Source organism: Canis aureus, chromosome 13 (genome assembly GCF_053574225.1).
Source record: "Canis aureus isolate CA01 chromosome 13, VMU_Caureus_v.1.0, whole genome shotgun sequence".
In the NCBI taxonomy this organism is placed as follows: domain Eukaryota; kingdom Metazoa; phylum Chordata; class Mammalia; order Carnivora; family Canidae; genus Canis; species Canis aureus.
Window position 1 is genome coordinate 19689166 of NC_135623.1, and position 24552 is coordinate 19713717.

Sequence of the window (24552 nt, forward strand, 5' to 3'; positions counted from 1 at the left end):
TCCACTCTCAGGCCTCACCGTTTCATGCCTGGACCACTGCAGCCTGTTCCAGACTCGTGTCCAGATCCCCCACCAGGCAGCTAGGGTCATCTTTCTAAAACACAAATCTTACCTAGTTTCTCTCTGCTTAAGACACTTGAGATAAGTATCCATAGGATACACTCCCGCTCTCACTGTGCTGGTCCGGATGGGTTAAGTTATGCTGCAGTTAACTAACATCTCAGAAACCTTAGAAGCTTAAAATATCAATATTTCTCACTCACAGAGACGCTGAGGGTTGACAGAGGGCTCTACTCGTCCTAGACTCCCAGGCTCTCAGGGTCCCTGGCTATTGGGGCAGCCACCATCCTGAGAGTTGCCAGTCAGCCACTGTGCTGGAAGGAAAGACTGCCATGGAAGGTTTCACACTGGTAATTAAATGCTTGAGCCTGGAAGTGGCACATGCCACTTCCTTTCACAACTCATTCTCCAGAACTAGTCATATGAAACCCTCCAACCACAGGGTGACCAGGAAGGGCAACCCTCCCATGTGCTCAGACGGGGAGAGCCAGAAATAGTTGATAATACCACAGTCGTGCACTTCCCAAGTCGTGCCCAGGCTTTCTCTCACGTCTGTGTTTCTCCAAAAGCTGTTCCCTCAGCCCGGAACCCTCATCCTCAGACCTCACTTAACCAACTACCACCCATCTAGGATCTCAGCTTAGACATCACTGGTCTTGAAAGGCTTATCCTGAGCTCCCCATTCTGGTACGAGCCCCTCCTCTGGGCTCTCAAGGCTTTGTTCATTTGCACTCTACTACCATTATCCGTTTGTTGTCGTCTCTTCCTTGGACTGTGAGTTCTATGAAACCAGAAGCTTGAATGTTGTATTTCTTACTGTATCCCCAGTGCCTGCCCAAGTGCATCCTTCCATGGAAGGATAAGCAGAATTATTGAATGAATGAATGAATGAATGAGTGAATGAGAGAAACATCAAGATCTCAGAGCAATCAGGAGTGACAAGGAGCCTGAAGTCTTCAGGAATAAAGCACCAGCCCACGCTGAGGAGTTGCAAAGGCAGACATCCACGGGCCGGTGGCGCGGAAGGAAAGGAGGTCTCTGGTAGTGCCCACGGGAAGGATGTGCCCCTTGGAGAATGTCAACTTACAGCTAACCCCCCAGCAGCCCATGGGAACCTCCCCTCCCCGGCAGTCAAGGGTGAGGAGAGGTTGGGGTGCAGGCCTGGACCCAGCTGAGAGAAGTAGAGTGCCCACATAAAACCTGAACCAGGGCTGCTCTCCCAACTTTCCTGAGCCCCCTCTCCCTTCCTCTGGTCCTCGGCAGCCTCCATCACCTGCTCTGGGGCTGCTAAAAGCAGAAAGTCTTCGTTTATTTTATTTTCAAAGCTGGGTGCTCTCCAAGGGCAAAGATGTGTGTCTCTCCAACTTCCCAGCAATTAGTACAGTACTTGGCACATAATAGCAGCTCAATAAACATTCAAATCTGACTCTGATCCACTCCCTACTCTGCAAGCCCTCAGGAGAGCTCAGCCTGCCCTGGCGTCTGCTGTCCCTCTGGTTGTCAAGATCTTGGCCTCTGTGGCCTCCCCCACTCCTGGCCCTGACAACCCTAGGAGCAGATAGGGATGTGTACACTGAGTGCCCAGACTTTACCCCTCGAGCTCCATGAATCTCAGCCAAGACCTTCTGGCATGGGAAGCCCCTAGGGCATTGCCTCTGAGGCCTGGAATGCAAACACACACACACACACACACGCACACACACACGCACACACACACGCACACACACACTCTAGCATCTGTTCAGTGTAAATAATATCAGGGGTTCCAAGCTGAGAGCTCCAGGGACAGGGTCCAGGTACTTGATGGGACCTACTGCGGTCTGCACTCAGAGCCCAAAGGCCTAGGAGTTCCACAATCCTGACCATTCTCACCCTGTCCTCCCCTCACCCCACCTCCCACCAACCCTATCAGTCACCAAGACCTGCCTGGCCTACCTCCTAAATGTCTCTGGAATCCACCCACTCTACCGAGTTACCTCTAGCTCACATCCCTGGCCCCAACGTACTCTCCTTCTGCAGCTAGAGATCTTCCTAAAGCCCCAAAGAGCTTAGGTCCTGCCTCTCCTCAAAACCTTCCCCTCTGGAGTCCAGATTAAGGCCCACAGGATTCTCCACTCTCGGCCCCTAGCTCAACTGCCCTCTGCCCCCAGCCTCACCTCCTGCTCCCTCTGCCCTGATACTCTACACCTTTCAGCTTAGCACATACCTTTCCTTCTACCTGGAACTCTTCTCTCCTAGAAAATACCTCCTGCTTTTAAATCCTTTGTTCAATTCTCACTCCTCTAGGAGGCTTTGCCTGCACTCACTCTGCCCCCTAAGAGTCAGATGCACCCTCCTTTCTGTTCCCCCAGTGTCCAGGCTTCCTCCTACCATAGCGCTTGTTACCATGTCATGTTTTTATTCATTCACCAGCATCTCCCTAAAAGTATTGAAGAAGGATGAGAGGGAGGAGGAACTAAATGGCTGAATCCAGCTGGGGCAGAGCTGAGCAGGACAGACAGGAGGGCTGGAGCAAGCGGAAGAAATCTCTGAGCACTGGGTGGGCTAAGCAGACTCCCTGGAAGGGGGGTGGCTGGAGTAGAGCCCAGAATGACAAGCAAGGCTCAGTAAGTGGAGAACGGAGGCTGGGCCAGTTTCAGGTAGGAGAAGGGGGGTGGCCTGGGAGTTGATACCAGGCCCCAGATACTAAGCTGGGGAGCTTGGACTCTCTTCTGAGGTTGACAACAAAAGGTTTTCAAGGAGATTATAAGGCAATGCTTAGAATTAAAGCATGATTCAATCTGCCTGTTTGAAGGGTCTCCCTGGCTACGCTGTGGTACGCAGAGACCAGTTAAGAGGCCACCCCAAGCCCCGCAGGGGGATGAGGACGGCCTGCATGGGAGATGCAATGAGATCAAGGGCTGGATGCGAGGCCTGCCGAGAAGGGCCAATGGCCAGGGCTTGGGCCCTGCCTGAGGAGGCAGGGAGGAGGGAGTGGAGAATGCCTCCGAACTGCCCCACCTGGATGACGACTACGTGCTGCACATGATTTGTTTTTCTCTGTACACATGACACATTGAAACCTCGGGGAGGACAGAGGAGCTGAAGGTGGCCATTAAGCAGCTGCTTCTCCTGAGCACCCTGCAAGGCCGGAGCCCAGGGCAGGAGGGCAGTTAAGGTAAGCCGACCGCAGTGGTGCCTGGGGTCCTCACTGCAGTAGAGCAGAGGCATTCCCCGCGCCCGAGCATCAGGTGGGCCTGTGGGCCACGTGGGGAGGAGGACCAGCCTATGCCCGGGCTGGAGGGGGGCACCCCCGGAGCGGGAGGGTCAGGTCGGCCATCCAGAAACACAGAGTGGACCGGCCGCCCTCCTGAGGACCCTGGCTTCATCTGATGGAGCACTGGGCGTGTTCCCAATCTGCCTGCCAAGGAAAGGGGTCCGGTGGCCCTTGCAGACAGAGAGCAGGCAGGCAGGGCTGGCATCCCAGGGCCGACCCACGGCATCCAGGCTGACTCCCGGAGCCATTCGGTGGCGGCTGGTGGGGAGCCGGTTCTCAGATCACGCAGACCTTTCTTTGTCCCGTGAGTTCCAAACTCCCAGCAGCACCCAGGATGGAGAGAAGTAGAGACCCCCCATCTGTGCTGCTCACCTCCCACCCTCAGCTCCAGGTGGTGGAGCCCTCACACTGGCCTGGGCCCTCCTTGCCTCCTCCTCCTCCCTGGCTTTTGCTCTGCTGTTCCTTCTTCTAGAAACCTATCCCTTTATCCAGCAGATTGTCACCTCCTCCAGGAAGCCCTTCCTGGTGCCCCCAGGCTGCAGTCGTCTTTGTGCTCTCACAGCCCCACTGCAGACCCCCGATCCACAGTAAAGATCACCCGACATGCCTGCCTTACTACCTCACCAGGGCCCCTCGCCTGCTGAGCCCCAGCTCCGGGCTTTTCAGCGCGCATTATGCCCCCCATCCCTGGGCCTCACGGCCGCCCTTCCCATCCCAGAGGCCCCCTCTTCTGATTCTGATTCACTTGGGCAGCACAGGGCCATCCCTCCTGGCTCAGGACAGCGGCTCCGTCCTCGGAGGCCTTTCTCAGCTGTCACACCATCCCTGGCGGGGCCCACTACAGCACGTTCCCTTAGCCCCTTGGCCACCGCCACCATGCTTTCCTGTCATTCCTGTTCCTCTGTATGCAGTGAGGCCCAGTGGCCGAGGGCACGGACCCTGGAGCCAGACGACCCGGTTCACATCCCAGCCCTGCCGCTCTCCAGCTCTGTGGCCAGCGATGGTCCCTTGGCCGCTCTGCACCTCGGTTCTCTCATCAGCAAAGGCAGGGGTGCTCCACGGGGCTCAGGGGATGCCTAGAAGTACACGTGGCCCCGTGGCCCTCAGCTGGCTGTCCACCAAGAGCCCCGTTACCGCTCCTCCGGGCTGTGGCGGGACTGAACTTCCCCACAGCCTCTGAAGTCCAGCGTGGCCATGGGGCCTGCCTTGGCCTGTGAACGACAAGCTGCGTTACGTGTGCCACTTCCAGGAGGAAGCCTCAGGAGTCACTGTGGAATCCGTCATGTCCCCTCGCCCTGGCTCTCCTCGTCCTGCGTCCCTGAGCAAGGAGGGTGTGCTGCATACCTCCGCTGCCCCATAACCAACATGTGACGTGAGTAGGGAATGAGCCGTGGTCACTTCAATCCACTGAGTTGGGGCTGACTTGTTTCTGCAGCCCACCTGTCCTACCCTGACCGACGGAAGCGTTTAGAATGGGACTTGGCGGAGAGTAAGCACAACGGTCACCGCGTCCCCACGTCTGCGTGCTAGACACCAAGAGCAAGGCCCACTTTCTCCTGCTCGCGGCCACAGCCCCAGCTCTAGGCACAGGGCACATAACAGTTGCTCAATAAAATAGTTGTTGCTGGTGAGGCAAGGGGCCCCTGCAAGCACACTCCCCCACCCCCACCCACTTGACCCGTCCCTACCAGTGGGTGACAGGGATCCGGCCACGCTCAGAATCACCCTCCCGCTCGGCCGTTCATTCCCAACGGCGTCATTCCTTTTGAACAGCCCCCAGAGTTCTTCCATCCTAGCAACGTCTGTCAGTGTGATGGAATAATCTGGTCTCGCCAAGGCTGTGGTCTGGCCCATCCACTGTGGCTCCCTTGTGGATATTCTTCCTGGCCTGGCATGGTGGGCGGCCTTTCCCCCTGGTAATTATTTGCCAAGCAGTTCCAGGTGGTTTCACTCAGCAAATCCAAACCACCCAGAGTCTGAGAAAATTCTAGATTCTGATAAAAGGAATATGTCTAATCTCCATCCAGCAAACGTCATCCCAGGAGGCAACAGTCACTGCTTGCACACCTCTGTTGATGGGGACCTCACTTCCTGAAGACTTCTAGCTCCACCGCTCTTCCCAATGTACGGCTGCCATCTGCACGTCTGTGATCTCACAGGGGGACAGGGGACACACTGATCATGGCACCTTCCCTGGCCTGTGATGACACTATCAGGCAGGAGTACCCTTGCCCCCTCACTCTCTTCTCCAAAGCATGATCAACTCCCTCTTTCTCCACATTTTTTCTTTATTTGAGACTTTATAAGGACATTCTCTGAACTTCCCATTTGTGGGATTTTTTGGTCAGAGTTTATCGTTGGTCCACTTCATTCATATTTTGGCCTCAAAATAAGGGCTGGCCCTCCATGCAGCCACCCACCCCACAGCCTGGGGGACTGGATGACAAAGCCTCAATACAAATGCGCCTCCCATGGTCTGTTCCTGGGCCCAAAATATTCACCAGCAACTCAAATCCAACCACAGAGAACTCTTGGTGCAAGATATTAATAGTTGTTCCTTTAGGAAAATCATAGAAGGCCTCAAAAATATCTCCAGAAGGATGGCCACTCATGAAAACCGTGGATGGCATTCAAGTTCCAGCCCTGACACTAATTGTGGGTGATCCTAGGTTAATCCCTTCCCTTCTTAGGGCCTTAGTTTCCCCACATCTTCACAGTAGGGAAGTGGCCCTCAGTGATCTCTGAAGGCCCTCCTGGCTCTATCAACCAACCGCTTCTTAGTATGAATTAGTATTAGTGTCTTGGCTTAGAGACAGCAATGATTAGGCCTTCAAATAGATCCATTGTGGGTGGTAGTTAGTTGCAAGTAACAGAAACCAACTCTGGCTAACCTAAGGAAAGATAAAGAAGGAGGAAGAGGAGGCGGAGGAGGCAGAGGGAGAGGGAGAGGGGTTTATTATGAAGCTTCTAAGTGAACCACAGAATTACGGGGAAAACTGAAGAACCATGCTCACAAAATGAGCAGAAGCCAGGGGAGAGAAAAAAGGCAGAGCTACAGCCAAGGTCGTTCCCCCAAAACAGCCTGGTTGGGGCGGCCTGGCTGCTCCTGCTAGGCCTGGCGCTGTTGGCCGTGCCCGCTTTCTTAACAGCTTCTCTTACCTTGGTTTTTGAGACTCTGCTCACTCCAGTCCTCCCGCTGTCCTCTTCATTGGCCACTTCCTTCTCCAACTTCTGAATATATTCGATTCCCCAAGGTTCTGTCCTCGACTCTGATCCACCTGCTGGCTGAGCTGGGTTCACGGCCAGAGCTGAGGGTAGCCTACGGGACGGCTGTCCTCTCTCCGGGGCCCGCTGTCCTCGCCTTCCTGACCTGGGACAAGTGGCTTCAGCTTTCTGAGCTGGGCCTCCTCATCATTAAACTGAGGACTGACCTGTCCCCTGGGCTGGGGAAATTTAGGGAGCACTAGGACAGAGGTGCTCAGGACACCAGCCTTGCCACCAGCTTCGTGCCCCCGCTGAGGGGTAGCTGAGAGTGGGGCACCCCCTCCCCTGTCTCGCCCCCTCCCCGCTATGGGGGCCATTTCTTTGACAGCTGGGATGCGGAGCTGACTTCGTGGCCCGGCCTTTAGCTCCTCCGTTTGAAGGTGGCCGCTGAGTGGGTAGGTGTGGTGGATGAGGGGGGAGTCTCACTTTTCAATCCCTCTTGGCATCTGAGCTAAGAACCCCTTCCTGAGGGCAGCTGGGGCTGGGGTGAGACCCCCTATGTCTGTATCACACTCTCCGTCTCTACCTGTGGCCCTTCGTTGAAGGCCTCTTGTGCCATCATCCAGCCAAGTGGGTGTTTTCCTGGCAGGAAGGGGGGCAAAGGAGCAGGGCCTTCCAGGCGGGTTTCAAAGAGCCTCTGGCTTATTGCGGCCTGTCCTCTCCCCTTCCCCTTCTCATCCTGGAGAGCCCATCCCCCTCCCGGGCAGAGGGAAATTATACCAGGTTGTAAGAGGGGGTTGAAGGGAAAGCGTCCCCTCTCTTCATCCCAGCGGCTGAACGGGCCTCTTGAGCACCCATTGTGTCCATCCTGCCGCCTCTGCCTCCATTGAGATCAGGTGGTCTGGTCCGACCCCCTCCCCCTGGCCTGGGACAGGAGGGGGCTCAGGCGATGGGCTGGCCCACAGACTTCTCTGTCCCTCCTCTCAGGGGGCTTTTGTTGCATAAAATAGCACCCGCCACTGGGCCACTTGAAACCAAGGCCAGGCACTTGAATGTGAAAATGGGGCCCAGGCACCGGGAGCGCAGGGACAATGGGTGCCCTCAATTAGCTCACTGAGGTGCCCCAAATGGACTCGAGGAGGGGCCCGGCCACAGCCCATTCATGCATATTTATCACAAGCTGCCGCACAGCGGTGTGCGCTGTTCCCATGGCAGCGCTGGGGAAGGGCGGAGGGCAAGGGGCTCCCCGGGCCCTGCAGGGGCCGGGGTTCAGGGATGCTCTGGGCCTCACCCCAGAAGACTGGAGATTGTCCCCAACTCCACATCCCCTTGCCTTTACCTGGCCCTCAGACTCTTGAACCAGCCTCACCTGGAAACCCTGGAAAATAAAAGGAGGTTTGAAAAGTACAGAGCACACCCACTGGACAGGTGGAGAAGTAGAGGCCCAGAGCAGAGGAATATGGATTTTTTCCTTTTTCCCATTTGCATCTAGGATGAGAGACAGCAGCAAGAGAATACATACGTATGTATGTGTGTGTGTGTGTATTTATAATAAAAGCATTTGTTGAGTGTTTACTGGGTGCCAGGGTCTATGTGTGGTGTGTCTACTGTCCCGTCAGTGCCATGAGATCAATGTTGTCCTATCTTCACTCGAGAAGACTGAAGCCCATGAGGGCGTAGGTCATTTTCCCAAGGTTACATGGTGGGTCTAAGCCGCAGAGCTGGGATACGTGCCATCGCTGTTATTCTCCACAGCCCACAGCCTGGCCACTGGTGAGGAAGTAAAGGAGGAGGCTGTTAGCTGGTCATCAGCTGCTGGATGCCAGGTGCTCTGCTAGGTGTCAAGTTCAAGTTCCCTAATTGGACATGAACAACACCAGTGAGAGCTCCATGTACAGAGGTGGAGACTGAGGCCTGGAGACATAAAGTGCCCTGCCCCAGCCACACAGCTGCCGAGTAGCCGGGCCAGGATGAAGCCGTGCGTGGAGGGATGGCTGTCCCCGGCTTGCTCTAGGGCACTCATTTCCTTCTTTTCTGGAGCTTCTGGAAATGGAAGGCAATTTGGCTTCCAGATTCTGTTGAGCTGTGAGGAATCTCAGTGTTGCCCTGTAAGAGCCTGTGTGGGAGGGGCCACGGCTGGGCCTGCCCTCATGGGGCTTCCTACGAGCCCATCTGGGGTTCAGGCTGGCGGAGGCTACTCCTTGTGGCTCCCAGGTGGAGCTCTGAGGCTCTCCTCTCTCTCTGTGTCTCTCTGTCTCTCTGTCTCTCTCTCTCTCAGGAGTCAAGCTCTTCCAAAGAACTGCAGCCTCAGCTGGGATGCAGGCAGGTCGCACACGTGGGCAGAGCTGTGTCCCCAGCCTGCATGGCAGCTGTGGCAGTGAGGCCCCGGGGCGCTCCCAATCTGTGTCATCTTAGCGCCGTCTCGCCCAGTGTCCCACCCTTGTCGGCCCCGTGCCCATCCCCACTGGTCCCCGGGCAAGCACCCCGGCCACTGTATCTGCTCACGCTCCTTGTCCTGCTTGGATTGTGATTTGAGTCGCAGTGAGTTGAGGTGAGCTGGAGAGGGGGGGCATGGGTTTGGTTTGGTTGGAGGGTGTCCACTGGGCCTGGTCTGCGGCAGGCTGAGCCGAGCTGAGTCCTGGGGCCTGGAGTTAAGCTGAGTTGAGCTAAAGTCCATTGAGCTGAGCGGAGTAAAAAATGAGCTGAAGCAGCAGTGTGGGTCAGCCTCAAGCTAGGAGCCTCCAAGGAACCCCCAACTCTGAAAAACTAGGATTCTGGGAATCACAAGTCCCCAGAAGCCGAGAGCCTGCTCATTCCCCTCATTTGCTGTTGGACGTGACTTCCCTTTGGGCTAGAAGTGGACAGGGGCCTCTGGGACCGTCTCATTCCTCTCATCAGCTCCTTTCAAGGTCGGAGGAAGCAATGATTGTGATGTCTGGTAGAAGTCAACGCAAAATCCTCAAACGCTGACTCTGGAGAGAACAGATTCACTGGAGTCCAAGACCTGCAGCAAACAGCACGAGAGACTCAAGTCCTCTCCCCACTGTCCCGTGTGCCCAAAGCCAGGGCCTCTCTGCAGCACCCCGGAAGGGGCCTACCAGCCTCTGCTTAGGTACCAGAGGCAGGATGCCCACCACCTCGAGGGACCACAGTGTCATCTAGTGGTAAAGAAGTCTGAGTCTGGCTTCATACTGGCTCCTTGGCGGCAGCATGGAACTAATAACCTTCCTTTTCTGAGATTTCTGTGAGGATGGGGATTTGTGGACGTGACTAAGACAAGATGTGTAGACCACTTAGCATTACACTGGGTGTTCAGTGGGGTCTTCGTCAAAGGGACTTCCTATCACTACCCCTATCCTGCTGCCCCTGGCTCTCTTATTACTGACAGTACTGACCACTGACTAGCAGCCTGTCAGAAAATGCTTCTGCGCTTTGAGCCGGACGCCCTAGCCCATTCCCTCACCCCTTCCCTTCCCCACAGTCTCCTCCCCACCGCACTCAGCAGCCAGGCACAGCACACTCCCTCTGCTCGGGCAGGCCCTCCTCCTGGCTTGGACATCACTTTGCGGGGTGACCTTGTACACGTCCCTGCTCCTCTCGACTTCAGAGCACACAGCTGTTCAGGGGAGGATCAGCTAAGCTGTCTGGAGGTCGTCCCAGCTCGCACCCCCCAGCCCTGTATCTGAGGCTCGTGTGCCTCCCTTCTCCTCCGGTGACCCGGGCCGGAGTCTGCATGGTCCTGCTTCTCTTGTCAGCCCCGAGTGCCTCCTCTGGCAAGGTGTGCACAGATACCCCAAACGGTCCTCACAGTAGGCACCCAAGGAGAGGTGTCAGACCTGGCTATGCCCTCCGCACCCAGAGGCTAGTGCTGGAGGTCTGACTCAGCATTGCTGTTTACTTCCCGAGAGCCAGCTGTCCCCAGGCGGGTATAAGGCCCCCTCAGGGCCACCCAGCAAATGGAAGGCACAGATCCAGGCCTCCTGACTTCCAGTGCGGTCCTCCTCTCCCCATCAGCATCCCCTCCATCCAGTGCACAGTAATTGAGCATCGACTGTGTACCAGGCACTGCTGGGCACTGAGAATATCAGGGTGAGAGGAACTTGGCCTATGCTCTTGAGGAATTTCCAGAAAGTTCCTGGAAAAAGATTCAGTCGTCCATCCACTCAACAAACATGCAAGCGCCTGCTTTGTCCAGATCGAAAGACCAGCTCGGACCCGAAGCCCGGCTCCCACTCCTCGCACGGCCCGGCCCCTGTGGTGGGGACGAGGCCTGGTGGTTTGGCAGGCCACCCACCGCCTCCCGGAGGGACTGGCAGGCATGAGCTCATGTCTGCGGAGCCCCGCGGCTCTCAGAGCAGCCTCGGAGCACAAGGCCTCCTTGTGATTCAGAGAGAGATGCGGCGGGGGCTGCTGGGCCCCGAAGCCCTGGGCGCTGGGGGGGCTGTCAGCAGACACTCCCGAAGCTGAGGGTGCTGGGCTTTGATACGGCATTAATGCGCTAATATCTTAATCCGGCCACCACCCGCCAGCTGCCTGGCCACACAGCGGGGCCCTGGGGAGCGGGCTTTCCAAATTACATTATTGAATGTTTACCTAGTGAGCTGGCCAAAGAGTGTTTAACACCAGCCGAGGGGAGCACATGTGCACGGGACAGCCCCACACCCACGGCCCTCGCGCGTACCACACACACTCACACGCCCGCCGCCCCGGCGCAGACAGACAGACGGATGGCAGGGTCCTCAGAAACACACGTGCGTGCACACCCAGGTGCCCGCGCCTCACGGAGGACGCACAGGCTGCGCACAGGCCCACGCGCACCCCCGTGCGTGCACGTAGTGCTCCCGCACGTGTCGCGGCCACCCGGGGGGGGGCCTGCAGGTGGCCCGGGCGGGCTGCGGGCTGCGGGCAGGACGCCGTCCCTCACTGGGCCAGGCCTCGCCGGGCCCCGGGGCCCAGTTTCCAAGTTCAGACACCAGCTGCCGCTGAGGGTGTCTCCAGGGAAGCAGGACAGATGTCCCCGCTGGCGCTGCCCAGAGGGGGACCCTCCTCCACTCCCCTCCCCCTGGCCTTCTCCCGCAGAACCTTCTCGCTACCTGCAGCATCCCCCTCCCGTTACATCCTCCAGTCCAAGCCATTCCCCCTTCACGGCAAGCTCACTGTCCCTCTTCTGGAAATTACCCCTGCTCCAGCGGAAGGAGGAGCCCTCCCGTCCAGGGTCCCCTCCTGTCCAGGGTCCTCTCCCCGGGAACCGACTGCAGCTCAGAGCAGGAGCTGCCTGGCCGTGAGGACGGTCGTTGGGCCTCAGGGGAGGCCTTGGCGAGAAGCGAGCGTTGCCTCGGGCCTGCCACGCAGTAGTCACTCAAGGAAGCCAGCGGCTGCGCTGTGATCAGGGGATGACGGTGCTGGTGATCGTTGCAACGGCGGAGGCTGCGGCCCCCTGCCGCCTGGGTCCCGTCTCTGCCCTGGTCCTGAGCTCCAAGAGACAGACCTGACGTCCTCTTGCTGCAACTCAGTTTCTTCGTTTATCAAATAAAAAGTTTGCGTGGCAAGGTTTCCAAACTCCTTCCAGCTCTGAAGCTCTGGAATTCAAGCCCTGGGCACAACCCTGCCACAAGGGCGGTCATCAAGTGGGGAAGCCTCAGAAGTGGCCAGCATCGGTCAGGGCCATCTGGAAGGAGGAGGAGACAGCGGAGGGGAGGCAGAAGGGGACGGCAGCGGTGGGCATAAAGGCTGCATCTCCCATGCGCTAGTCAGGCACCGGTGACTAGACCAGACAGGACGGAGGGTTGGCCCAAGGGACGTCCTGGATGGAGAAAGCCGGGGGGCGGATGGGGGCTGCTACATCCATGGCCCTGCAGGCTGCACTGAGTAGTTGTGGTTTCATCCTGTAGACCACTGTATTCCAAACTTGCCTGATCTTCAGAATCAGAATGTGGCAATTGTTAAAAATACAGATTCTTGGATCCCTACCTCAGCCCTGCATTTGCAAGGGACTTAGGGATCAGTATTTATGTTAGATGCTCTGGGTGATTCTTATGAATCCGGAGAGTTTGGGAAATACAATGGGATGAGAAGCTGACTCACTGAACAGTCCTATAGGTGGGAGGGCTTGGGCTCTGGCCCCACAGTCATTGCCTGGACTTTCTAGCACTGGCCTTGGGCAAGTGACTTGACCTCTCTTCTCCTCCCACCTGTAAAATGGGAATGATCCAGCATCTATCGTAAAGGTTGATCATTGTACATCAGATGAGCTCATGGGAGCCTGACCAAGGTCAGGAATGAGGAGGTTGTTTCAGAAAACAAATGCAAATATGCCACCCAAGAGACTTGAAAGAGGAAAGGCAACAGAGAGGCATCTGTGAGCGGAGGGCTGGGCCACGGTCAGCTGACAAGGAGATAACTGGAGAGTAGAAGCATCTGTAATCTGCCTCTGGCTTCCAGAGACTCCCTTTGGGCTGTGTGGATTTCATTCGTTCATCCAACAACACTTATGGCATACCTGCCACGTCCCTGTTGAGGCTAGGTGCTGGGAATACAAATAAGAAGCAGAGAGACACTATGTGTCTCCCTGCAGAGTTAACATTCTAGAAGGAAAGGTTAAATATGGACAAGAGATGGAAATAATTCCAAGTCATAACCAATGGCATGAAGGAAACCAACAAGGGGGTGATCAGAGAAGACCTCCCTGAGGAGGTGACGTTGATGAGAAGGGAGAAGGGATCCCCTGGGGAAGAATGAGAAACAACTGTTCTAGGCAGAGGGGAGAGCATGTGCAAAGGCCCTGAGGAGGAAAATTGCTTGGTGTTCTGCAGGAACAGAACAGTCTGGCTCGCATGGTGAGTGAGGGGCAGACAGCACAGATGACGTTGGAGAGGTTAACAGGGGCCAGGTCGTGCAGGCCATTCCAGGCCATGGCCAGAAATCTGGATTTTATTTAAGTGCAGTTGACAAGTTTTAAGCTGAAGAATGATGCGATTTGATTTATATTCTAAGAAAATCCCCCCAACAGCTGTACAGAGAATGGATTATAGGTGGGGTGAGAGGGGAAGCAGGGAGACCTACGAGAAAGCTATTAATCCAGCAGGGAGGCAGCAGGAGCAAAGAGGTGGACAAACGCAAAGGGCGTCCTGGTACAGGACTGACTGGACTTGCAGGGGGACTGGCTGGGGGACAGGAGAGTGAAGGGACAGAGGAATCGGGGATCAAGCTCAGGTTTCTGGCTTTCAAGGCTGGGGTTGACAATGCCACTTATAGAGCTGGGGAAGCCTAGGGAGGCTGGGGGTGCTGTGCTCTTGTCCACTGCACAAGACATAGGACATCCTCCAGGACCAAGAGACTCAGGCCAGCCCGATGCCGGGGCCCAGAACTGTTGCCTTTCCCACCACAGGCCTCGGGCCTTCCAGCCTCCCTGCCAAAAGCTGATCTCAGGAAAGAATAAGATAGTCATCACATGCCACTTCCTTCCAGGAATTCTGCAACCCCCCCGCCACCCTCCCACCCCGCGTCATCCCCTGGCCAGGCCTGTCCCCAGGGAATTTACATACAGCCAGTGTTTAAGATCATGGATTTTACCCAATATTGACTGGATTATTTGTTCTTTGGGTGTTGAGTTTGATAAGTTCCTTATAGATTCTGGATACTAGCCCTTTATCTGATAGGACATTTGCAAATATCTTCTCCCATTCTGTAGGTTGTCTTTTGGTTTTGTAGACTGTTTCCTTGCTGTGCAGAAGCTTTTTGCCTTGATGAGGTCCCAAGAGTTCATTTTTTAAAATTTTGTTTCCCTTGCCTTTGGAGACATGTCTTGCAAGAAGTCGCTGTGACCGAGGTTAAAGGGGTTGCTGCCTGTGTTCGCCTCTAGGATTTTGATGGATTCCTGCCTCTTTCATCCATTTTGAGTTTATTTTTGTGTCTGGTGTAAGAAAATGGTCCAGTTTCATTCTTCTGCATGTGGCTGTCCAATCTTCCCAGCACCATTTGTTGAAGAGACTCTTTTGTCCATTGGATATTCTTTCCTGCTTTGACGGAGGTTACTTGACCGTAGAGTTGGGGATCCAGATTGCAACGACATGGATGGAACTACAGGGTATTATACGAAGCAAAATAAGTCAACCAGAGAAAGACAAATATCATACGATTTCACTCATTTGTAGAATTTAAGAAACAAAATGGAGGATCATAGGAGAAAGGAAGGGAAAAGAAAATAAGATGAAATCAGAGAGGGAGATAAACCAGAAGAGACTCTTTAGGAAATGAACTGAGGGTGGGGTGGAGGGGCGTTGGGTGGGGGGTGGGGTAACTGGGTGATGGGCATGAAGGAGGTCACTTGATATAATGAGCACTGGGTGTTATATGCAACCGATGAATTACTGAACTCTACCTCTGAAACCAATAATATACTATATGTGAATTGAATTGAATTGAATTGAATTGAATTGAATTGAATTGAAATGAAATTTAGGGATGCCTGGGTGACTCAGCGGTTGAGCATCCACCTCCAGCTCAGGGTGTGATCCTGAAGTCCCAGATCCGGCTCTCCTCAGGGCTCCCCTCTGCCTATGTCTCTGCCTCTCTCTCTGTGTCTCTCATGAATAAACAAATAAAATCTTTTTAAAGAGTTAAATTAAATTAAATTTAAAAAGAAGGGATGCCTGTGTGGCTCAGTGGTTGAGCATCTGCCTTCGGCTCAGGTCATGATCCCAGGATCTGGGACCGAATCCCACATTGCGCTCCCTGCATGGAGACTACTTCTCCCTCTGCCTGTGTCTTTGCCTCTATCTGTGCCTCTCATGAATAAATAAATAAAATCTTAAAAAAAAAAAAGAACATGGATTCCAGAGCCAGATTACCTGTGTTCAAATCCAAGCTCTACCATTCCTGGCTGTGTGACCCCCCCCCCCCCGGCAAGTTATTTACCTTCTTTTCCCCATAAAATGTGGGATAATAATAGCACCTACTTCATGGGGTTGATATGAGGACCAAACGAGTGTAATGCTCCCCTTGAAAGTACTTAGAAAAGTGCTCTGGCACCGAGTGGGTGTTGGGAGATGTGAGCAGGTACTATGAAGTCATACCAGCGCTGTAGCGACGACCACCCTGATTTGTTAGGGATCCGAGGGTCCTAGGGGCCAGAGCTGGCCTTGCAAGTCTGGACTCCAGATCTGCCTCCTGCACTTGGCAGCTGCACGGCTTTGTGCAAGTTGCCCCGTGATGGTATAAACCATCCTGCCCCGTCGGCTTCCTCTGTGCGGAGAAGGACTCCGCGAGGTGGTGGACAGACAGGAGGTGGGACACGGAGCGCTGCGCCCGTTGGTTGGGCACATCCCCACGTGGGTAGATCGGTGACCATCGTGGACGGTGAATCCAGGACAGGCGCCCCCTCAGAGCTCCAGGACGGGCTCGGGCCGGGCTCACTCTGGGCCAACGGTGTCCCAGGGCCCAGGACCCAGCTTGACTGTCCCTCAGAGTAAGAACCCCAAACGCTTCCCTTTCTTCCTGAGGCTATCGCAGGGTGTTGCGACACCCCATAATCTCCTCTGACTCTCACAGCCAGGGCGCAGGTCAGGGAGCAGCCTCCGAACTGGGGGGGCTGCTGAGGACCCTGAGGGTGGAGGCCCCGAAAGCCCTGCAGAGTTGGCAGCGGGCCGAGGCACTACCCTCCCCCCCAGGCCCAGCCCCCACCATCTGCCCTCCTCTTTCCCAGCCCTGCTTCCTGCGGCCCTCCCCCTCTGGCTGTCTCCTTGGCTTCCTCCACTTCTCTTTCTTCTCAGGAACGTCCTCAGAGGCGGGAGGGCGGATCTAGACTCCCAGGGTCAGGGTCGGCTCAGCTCGCCCTCCCGGAGGTGCCCACTCTGACCCAGCCTTCCCAGCAGCGCCTGCCCGTGATGTTCCCTCCCCGCACTTCTCCCGCCCTTGCTGGTGTTCCTGTCTCAAGAGTTTACCGGGCGCTGGACAATTCCAGTTTAGTTCTTGGAAGACAAAGGCAGAAGAGAGATGGAAAAAGAAAAACAATTTCCCTACCCCCAGCCACACGTCTCTATAACCTGCTCCAAACTCCTCTGCTATAAACGACTTAATTTTGACTGTTTTACAAGCCATTTGGCCTTAAAATGGCTGGGAGAAGGGACGCGAAGGGGTGTCTCCGGAGACCCACCAAATCCCAAGAAGCAACACAGTGCTCACAGACCCCAGGCTCCACCAGCCGGCCTCCACCTCCGGCCTCCGCCTCCACCTGCACCTGCACCTGCACCTGCACCTCCACCTGTAACTGCAACTGCACCTCTACCTGCACCTTCACCCTCCCCCTGCACCTCCACCTGCACCTCCACCTCCACCTGCACCTCCACCTCCACCACCTCCACCTGCACCTGCACCTCCACCTCACCTCCACCTTCACCTGCACCTTCACCTGTACCTCCACCTCCACCTCCACCTCACCTCCACCTCCACCTCAACCTCTCCCTGTACCTCCACCTGCACCTGCACCTCCACCTGCACCTGCACTTCCACCTCCACCTGCACCTCCACCTCCACCGGTGGCTCTGGGCTCCAACAGGTAGAGCCTGGGGTGGGCAGAGTCCCCGCTGGGAGTCGGAAGACCCAGACTGCAGCCCTAAATCTGCCTTTCTCTGGATCTCAGTTTCTCCATCCATTAAATGGGGGTTTGGACCTGATGACCTTTAAAGACTTGTCCTGCCCTAGGGGACATGGTGTCTGGGAGGACTAGGACCTGGAGGCCACATGGGAATAAAGTGCATGCTGCGGGCACTGGACTGGCTGTGAAATACCCAGAGAGAAATTGCAGTGGCCCCTGGCCAGACCAAGGCCTGCAAGAGGGCGCGTTGCCAGCCACTCCCCTGCTTAGACCCTCAGCGGCTGCCCCCCCCCCCGCCCCCCGCCCAAGGCAGGGGAAGGGCAAACTCTCCTGGAGGCCTGCAGCACCTCTCAGCCCCTCTGCTCTGCGCCTCACCTCCCACCGTGTGGGCCTCAAACAGCAAATGCTCCATCCATCTGCACAAACTTCCCCTCTGCAGCCTCAGCCCGGCCCCTTGGCCTAGAATACCCCCTCCCGCCCCCCAGGATGCACCCTTGCTCCCTTCTCAGCCTCCGCTCAGGCACTACCCCGGTGGGAAGCACTCAGGGTCACCAGGCCAGAGGCCACAGGCCAGCGCTTATGTGCCAGCGCAGGACCCAGGAGGGAGGAGGAGGCATCCAGTCATCACAGGGACAGGGAGTGAGCAAGGGAGCTAGAAAGGTACACATCCTCCTCCCACAGCCCTCTGAGGGGAGTGACCTTGCCCGACATCATCACCCGGCTGCGGAAGTTTCGGGACTGGGATGTCCCCCTCAAGGCCCACACTCTTTCTCCTCCAATGTAGGACAGAGAACAAGGGAATCCTGGCCTCAGGTTCGAAGGTGTTCCGGCCAAGAGCACACTCTGTTAACCCCAGTAGACCCGGACTGGTTGACAGGGAGGCAGAGAGATAACCCCATTCCACAGATGGGGAGGTGGAGGCCGGGGAAAGCGAGGCGACTTGCCCCTGGTCACACCGCACTTGAGGGCAAAGGGTGGCGTTTCAAGGAGGAGGAATGCTTTAAAATAATATAGGCCTCTAAAAATAGTGCGTGGCCTGGCTGACTCGAAGGGGTCAGGTTTTATGGCCGCCCCCCTCTGCTTTTCTGGGACGGTGCAGCCCAGCCTGCTCTGGTTATAGTTTTTCCATGAGCTCGGCTTGAATTTCCCTGTCCCAGTGGTGAGCCCACGGGTCAGTGCCTAATTTTCCAACGTTTATCTTTCCCATTTACAATTTCCCCATGTAAACAACCAACTCCTTCGGTCCCCTGTGTTTCAGACTGCAGACCTAGAATTAGGGGTAACCAGGCACGCAGCGCTCCCACACTTCTCAGAAAGCCCCAGAGCCATTTGCAAGGGCTGCTTCCACCGGGACTGGGCCCAACAGGCACTGCCCCCGCCCCCCGTGCCCACCGAGGTGGCCCCCGGCCCCCCACGTCTCCGGGGCCAGGGCCTCGGGCTCTCCTCCAGCCACTCCTCTGCGGACCGGCTCCACGGTGAGCTTTACTGCCCGTGCTAAGGCCGCAAATGTGAATTGGGCGTCCTGCCTGCCCTCACGGCACCTACAGTCTAGAAGGAGGGGACAGAGAAGGTTGGCAGCTCTCGCCACACAGAAGGGGCAACAGGTGTGAAGGGAAGGCGGTGGGCTCGGCTGGGCCGCATGGACTCGGACGCTCCGTGGAGACATCTGCCCACAGCTGGGTGGGAGGGCCTGGGCCCCCCCGAGGCAGCCTGGGCTCATGTGCCCCTGGCTGTCTCTGTCCACTGTTCACCGGCCCCTGCCCAGAGGAGGGGTCCTGGTTGCACCCTCCAGGCCCACCTGCCCTTGGACCTGTTCCCAGCTGTATCCTGGGGGTCGTCCCCCTCCCCAGAGCCCATCCCGGGGTCTGCAGGGAGCAGAGCAGGCACAGGTGCACCTCACAGGTGGGCTGAATGGAGACCCCAGCGAGATCTCTCTGGCCAGCTCACCAACATCTTCTGGAAGGAAGACAAAGGGGTGGAGAGAAAGTAAGGGCCCCCAGGGCTGTGGGGTTGGCTCACCCACGTGAAAATGAGCACAGACCTGGCAGCTAAGAGGCCAGGCTGCCCGGACAACCGCTGTGGGCAGGCTGGTCCCTGAGACAGGGAGCACTGAGCTGCTCAGGCCTAGCTCCTTCTCCCGACCCTGGCACGACGTCCCCGCCGCCGCCCCGGCTCCCTCCCCCAGGGAGCAGCCCAGAGAGTCTCAAACGAGGCCACTTACAGAGGGGTTTGACGTTGCTTGGGATCTGCAGCTGGCAAGGTCTATTGAAATCTAGAGAGAAAACAGTTTTGAACCTGAAATCAAAATACCTGAATCACCTTGCTTCCTTCTCAGCACATACCTAGGGCGACAGTAAGGTCCCTCGTGCTTACGTCGTTTACGCCATCGTCAACGGCCCCCTTTCTATAGTGAACATTCTTGTTCCAATGAATAGATAAGTAAACTGAGGCTCCGGAAACTTCGGTCCCTGTAGTTAGGAATTAATTAGAAATAACAGAGCTGGTCTCCCTGGAGGCTCCAGTGTCTTCCCCACGGTTGCCCGGAAAGTTTCACATGAGGCTGCACTTTGGACTTGCTGGTTCTAGAGAGAACCATGCCCGACTCACGGATGTGCATCTGGTTCCCCGGGGCTCATTTCATCTCCCAGGTGATCTCAGCTGGTCTCTCAGCTTCAAATGTGGTCCACGTGCTGATGACACCCAAATCTAAACCCACAGCCATGGGCTCCATATCTTAGGTGCCCCTCCCCCACCCCACCCCACCCCACCCCACCCCCACTGCAACGAAAACACAATCCAATCTTCTTGTGCTGGTCTACCAGGCCCTATTATTTTTTTATTTTTAATTTTTTTAAAGATTTTTATTTATCCATTCATGAGAGACACACGGAGAGAGGCAGAGACACAGGCAGAGGGAGAAGCAGGCTCCCCATGGAGAGCTCAGTGTGGGACTCGATCCCAGGATCCCAGGATCACTACCTGAGCCAAAGGCAGACGCTCAACCACCGAGCCACCCAGGCGCCCCCAGGCCCTAATATTTAACCAGGCACCTGCCCCATGATCTTGTGTCCTCGCCTGCACCTCCTCCCCAACAATTTCTGGTCCTCAAACGCACCAAGACCGTTCCACTCCCAGGACCTTTGCCCTGGCCGCTGCCTCTGTTGCGAATGTTCCTTCCCAGGAATACCACCATGTGGTTGGCTTTTACCTTTGTAAATGCTTCCCCTTCCTACCAAAGTACCCATTCCCAACCAGCTTGGAGCTCCCTTGGTTTCTTAATTGAACCCCTTTCTGTCTGTCTCTGTCCCCAGTCCCTGGCCAGCAGAGACCTTGCCTGTCTTGCTCTCTGCTCCGACTTCCTGCAGACAGGTGTTCTGAGCACCTCCGACAGGCCAGGCCAGGGCAGGTGTTGAGTGACCAAATGGATGAGTGAATGAAGCAGCTCACACCTCCTAGCATGGGCATTAAATGCAATATGATGAAGAAATAGCCACAACCCACCCCTCCCTGCCACGCATACATGTGCAGACAATATATGCAATATCCACCAAGAAACAAGGGCTTGGGAGTCAGAAACATTTATTATTGATGTGACTTCGGAGGATTTTTTAAAATCTTTCTAAACCTCAATTTCCTTATCTGAAAAATGGGGATAATACTACTTCCCTTCCTGAGATCGTGGGAGGGTTTGACATCGGTTAATCCCAGTGACAGCACCTTACATGCGGCAGGTGGCTCCCTAGGTGGTGTCTCGCGTTATTAACAGCACGTGCCTCTCCGGTCCTTGGCTCACCCGGAGCCCAGTGACTCTCCTCTCCGGCCTATCTTAATCCCTCACTGTGGGTTGCTTTGAAGTCAGAAAGGAGCCAGATCAAGCCCCGCCCCCGCCACTTACAGCTTCCTGATCTTGGGCAAGTGTCCTGACTTCTCCGGGTTCTAACCGCTTTACTTTGAAATGCTGCTCACCGTAGCCCTCACAGCCAAGGGGTGGTGTGACCCCCGAATGCAGTCAAGTCGGGAAGCTGCCTAGCACCACGACAGGCACACGGCAGGTGTTTGGGAAGTGTTGTTCGTCCATACATACCTGCGTGTGCACACGCTCACACACACGTGGACTCACACATGCCTGCGCACAGAAGACTCTTCTCTTGGCTGGGTCAGAGAGCTACTGATTTGAACTCTAGGGATGGAATCAATTAGAATTATTTTTAAAACCTCATCTGTTTTTATTTAACAGGAAGCTTCTGTTCAATGAAATGCCGCATTAGTCAATGAAAAATCAAAGGCCCCAGATTTGGGGGCTCAGCTGTCCATGAAGGCAGATCCCAAAGACCTCCCAGGTCCAGCTCCCATTTACGTGGGTGCCTCTCCCTACAGCTGCCACAGGTGGCCCTTGGTGAGTTCCCAAGAGGAGACGCTCATCTGACCCAGGCCAGGGGCCTCTCTCTGCTGACCCTGAGCCATGTCCCACTGAGCACTGGGTGTCCCTCCCCGGGGATTCAATTACTGATATCTGTGTTTGTCTGCCCTGATCCCTGCTTACGTGAGGACGAGGGTTATCTGATTGATACCCATGACTCCAGTGCCCAACCCAAGGTCTGGCACAGAAAAGGCACCAGAGGAAATTTTTAGGGGGGAAAAAAAAAAACAATGATTGAATAAATGATAAAAGAACAAATGATTTGTTGCAATAATAATAATGATTAACAACTAATATTTCCCATTCCACTCCCCACGTGCTACGTCCCATTTTGAATGCTTTTCATATATGGACTCACTGAGTCTCCAGAACAATCCCTTGAGGCAGGCACCGTTCAGCTCCACTTTCCAGATGAGAAACTAAGGCACAGGAAGATCAGTAGGTGGAATAACTGGGATTCCAACCTAGGCAGCAAGAGCCCACGCCGGCCTTCATGACCAGAACGTGGAGTCACTCATTCATTTATTCATTCATTCATTTGTTCATTCATCAAACATTCACTGGACACCTACATTGTGCCCAGCCCTGGGTGGGGCTCTAGAAATGCATTCATGGACTGGACTCACTTCTCAAAAGAAGGTCACAGTTTAGGGTAAGAATCACAGACACAAAAATGAGCAATCACAGTGGGGAAGGAGCATGGGCGAGTGAAAATTTTCACTATATACATGGCAACACATACATGAATATACCCCCCCCATGAGTACACACACCCACCATACACATATGAGTGCACACATACCCATTTGGCACAAAAGTCAGGATATGGAAATTGTGGACTACAGATAATGACTTTAAACAGAATCCGCTTTGGCTCTCTGGAGCACGGTCCCTTCTAACTGAGGGGTGTGCCCTGAGCCCAGAGACATGTTCCCTTGCCACCATTCACCATCACACTAAGATATTTCCATCCCCACCTACTGAGGAAGTGGGCCCTAGCCTGCAAGGAAGAGTTCAGTGTGGGGATCCCAGTTGTCCAAGCCTGTGGTTAGTTAGGGTTAGCAGTCATGCCCCAGGCCAAGGTTCAGGTCCCAAAAGGTGAGGATGGTTGGAATGTGGAGGATGCAGCCTTAGATGAGGAAGGGATTCTCCAGGGAGCTACTGGGCTTAAGCATTCACAACCTGGAAGGAGAACCCGGAGACGAGACCAGATGACCCACTGCCCAGAGAGAGTTGGGAGCCTAAAGCAGGGAGCAGGCCAGGTCACTCCTGGAGGACCCTCTCCGTGCGGTCTCTGGGCTGCTGCTGCAAGATTCCACCACTGGGTCTGTGGCAGCAGCCTTTTTCCCTGGGTTCTGCACCCTCTTTCAGATAATAATTCTAACGTGATTGCAGCAGGGCACATTCGGGAATATTAGCAGGAAGAGCTAGTTTCGCAATCAGATGTCTCTAGATTCGAGGCTTGACCCCATCACCCCGGGCCCCAACTCTGTTTCCTTGCCAAGTTACCTCTCAGGGTCTCACTGTGGTTCTGTGAGCTGGAGTCAGCAATGCCCACCCTGTAGAGTAACTATGAAGATTACACAACACAGAATTCAGGACTCTGAAGACAAACCCACACTCTTCCCTACTGTCTGGCCTATCTCCATCTCACCGGTGAGTGGATCCCCAGGATCATGGATGGTGACGTATCTATTCTCCGCGTATGATTCTGTGCCCTCAACAGGGATGCAGTGTTTTGCATTAAGGAGTCTTTAACCTCATCCTAAAAAGCGCTCTTCACTTCCTGTGAGTAGAGATGCAGCCGATGGGGCAGGTGAAGCGGATGGTGTGGATGTCTACAAGGGCAGGGTGGGGAGCCCTCCCATAGCCTTGAGATCCTTGATCATCTGTCCCCAGGTCTGGGACCCTGTTCTCCTGGGGCTCAGCGTCTCAGCAGGGACTGGCCTGGGGGGAGCCTCAGACCTCATCAAACTCCACGGATTCTCCTGATTGAAACTTGCAGGGCCTGACACAATACTTGGGACTATTTAGGAACCTGTGGTTTTCCATGAGAATGCAGAGAATGAAGTCAGAATTGGAGGTGCCCAGCGAGCCAAAGGATGCCACTAGATTGGGAAAATGAAACAGTGCCTTGAAGGCTGACAAGCAAGTTCCTCCAGAAGAGGACATCGAGGTGCGCTTGGCTGAGTGAGGGAGAACAGGCGCTCTGTCCCTGTCCCAAGGAAGCCAGCAGACAGTCCCAAATGGAGCCATCTCCTCAGCGCCTCGCTATGCCCCTTCCCTTCTCTTCTCTTCCTTGCCAGGCCCTTTCACCACATTCCCTCTTCCTTCCCTGCCCCATCCCACCTTCTAGTCTTGGCTCAGCCACTGACTTCCTGGGCACCGTCGGGGAGACCCTTCCCTCTCTAGGTCCTGCTTTCTCCTTTTATAAATAGAACACACACACACACACACACACACACACACACATATACACACACCTGGTAAATAAATAACTTACTGTTAATTCTATTAACATTCGCACTACCCCAACCTTTTAGAAGCCCCCAACAAAGGCAAAGTGCAAGAGGCCACATCATGGGGTGTCTATTGAACCATCATAATTGATCCCATTTAATTCGTGTTTGCTATGTGTGAGATCCGTGCTCAGTGCTTCATAGCATCAGCTCATACAATGAAGAAACCATCAATCCAAGCCCCTGAGCACCTGCCTTCGGCCCAGGGCCTGGTCCTGGAGTCACAGGATCGAGTCCCACATGGGGCTCCCTGCAGGGAGCCTGCTTCTCTCTCTGCCTGTGCCTCTGCCTCTGTGTGTGTGTCTCTCATGAAAAAATAAATAAAATCTTAAAAAAAAAAAAGAAACCATCAATCACCCTTATCAAAAACTACAATGAGGGTCGCAGAGGAGATCATTTTGTTGGTACTACACTTGAGTTTGGCAGTATATTCTTTGTAGGTTAATTCCTAGATACTTAATAGTTTTTGCTGCTATTGTAAAAAAAAAAAAAAAAAAGG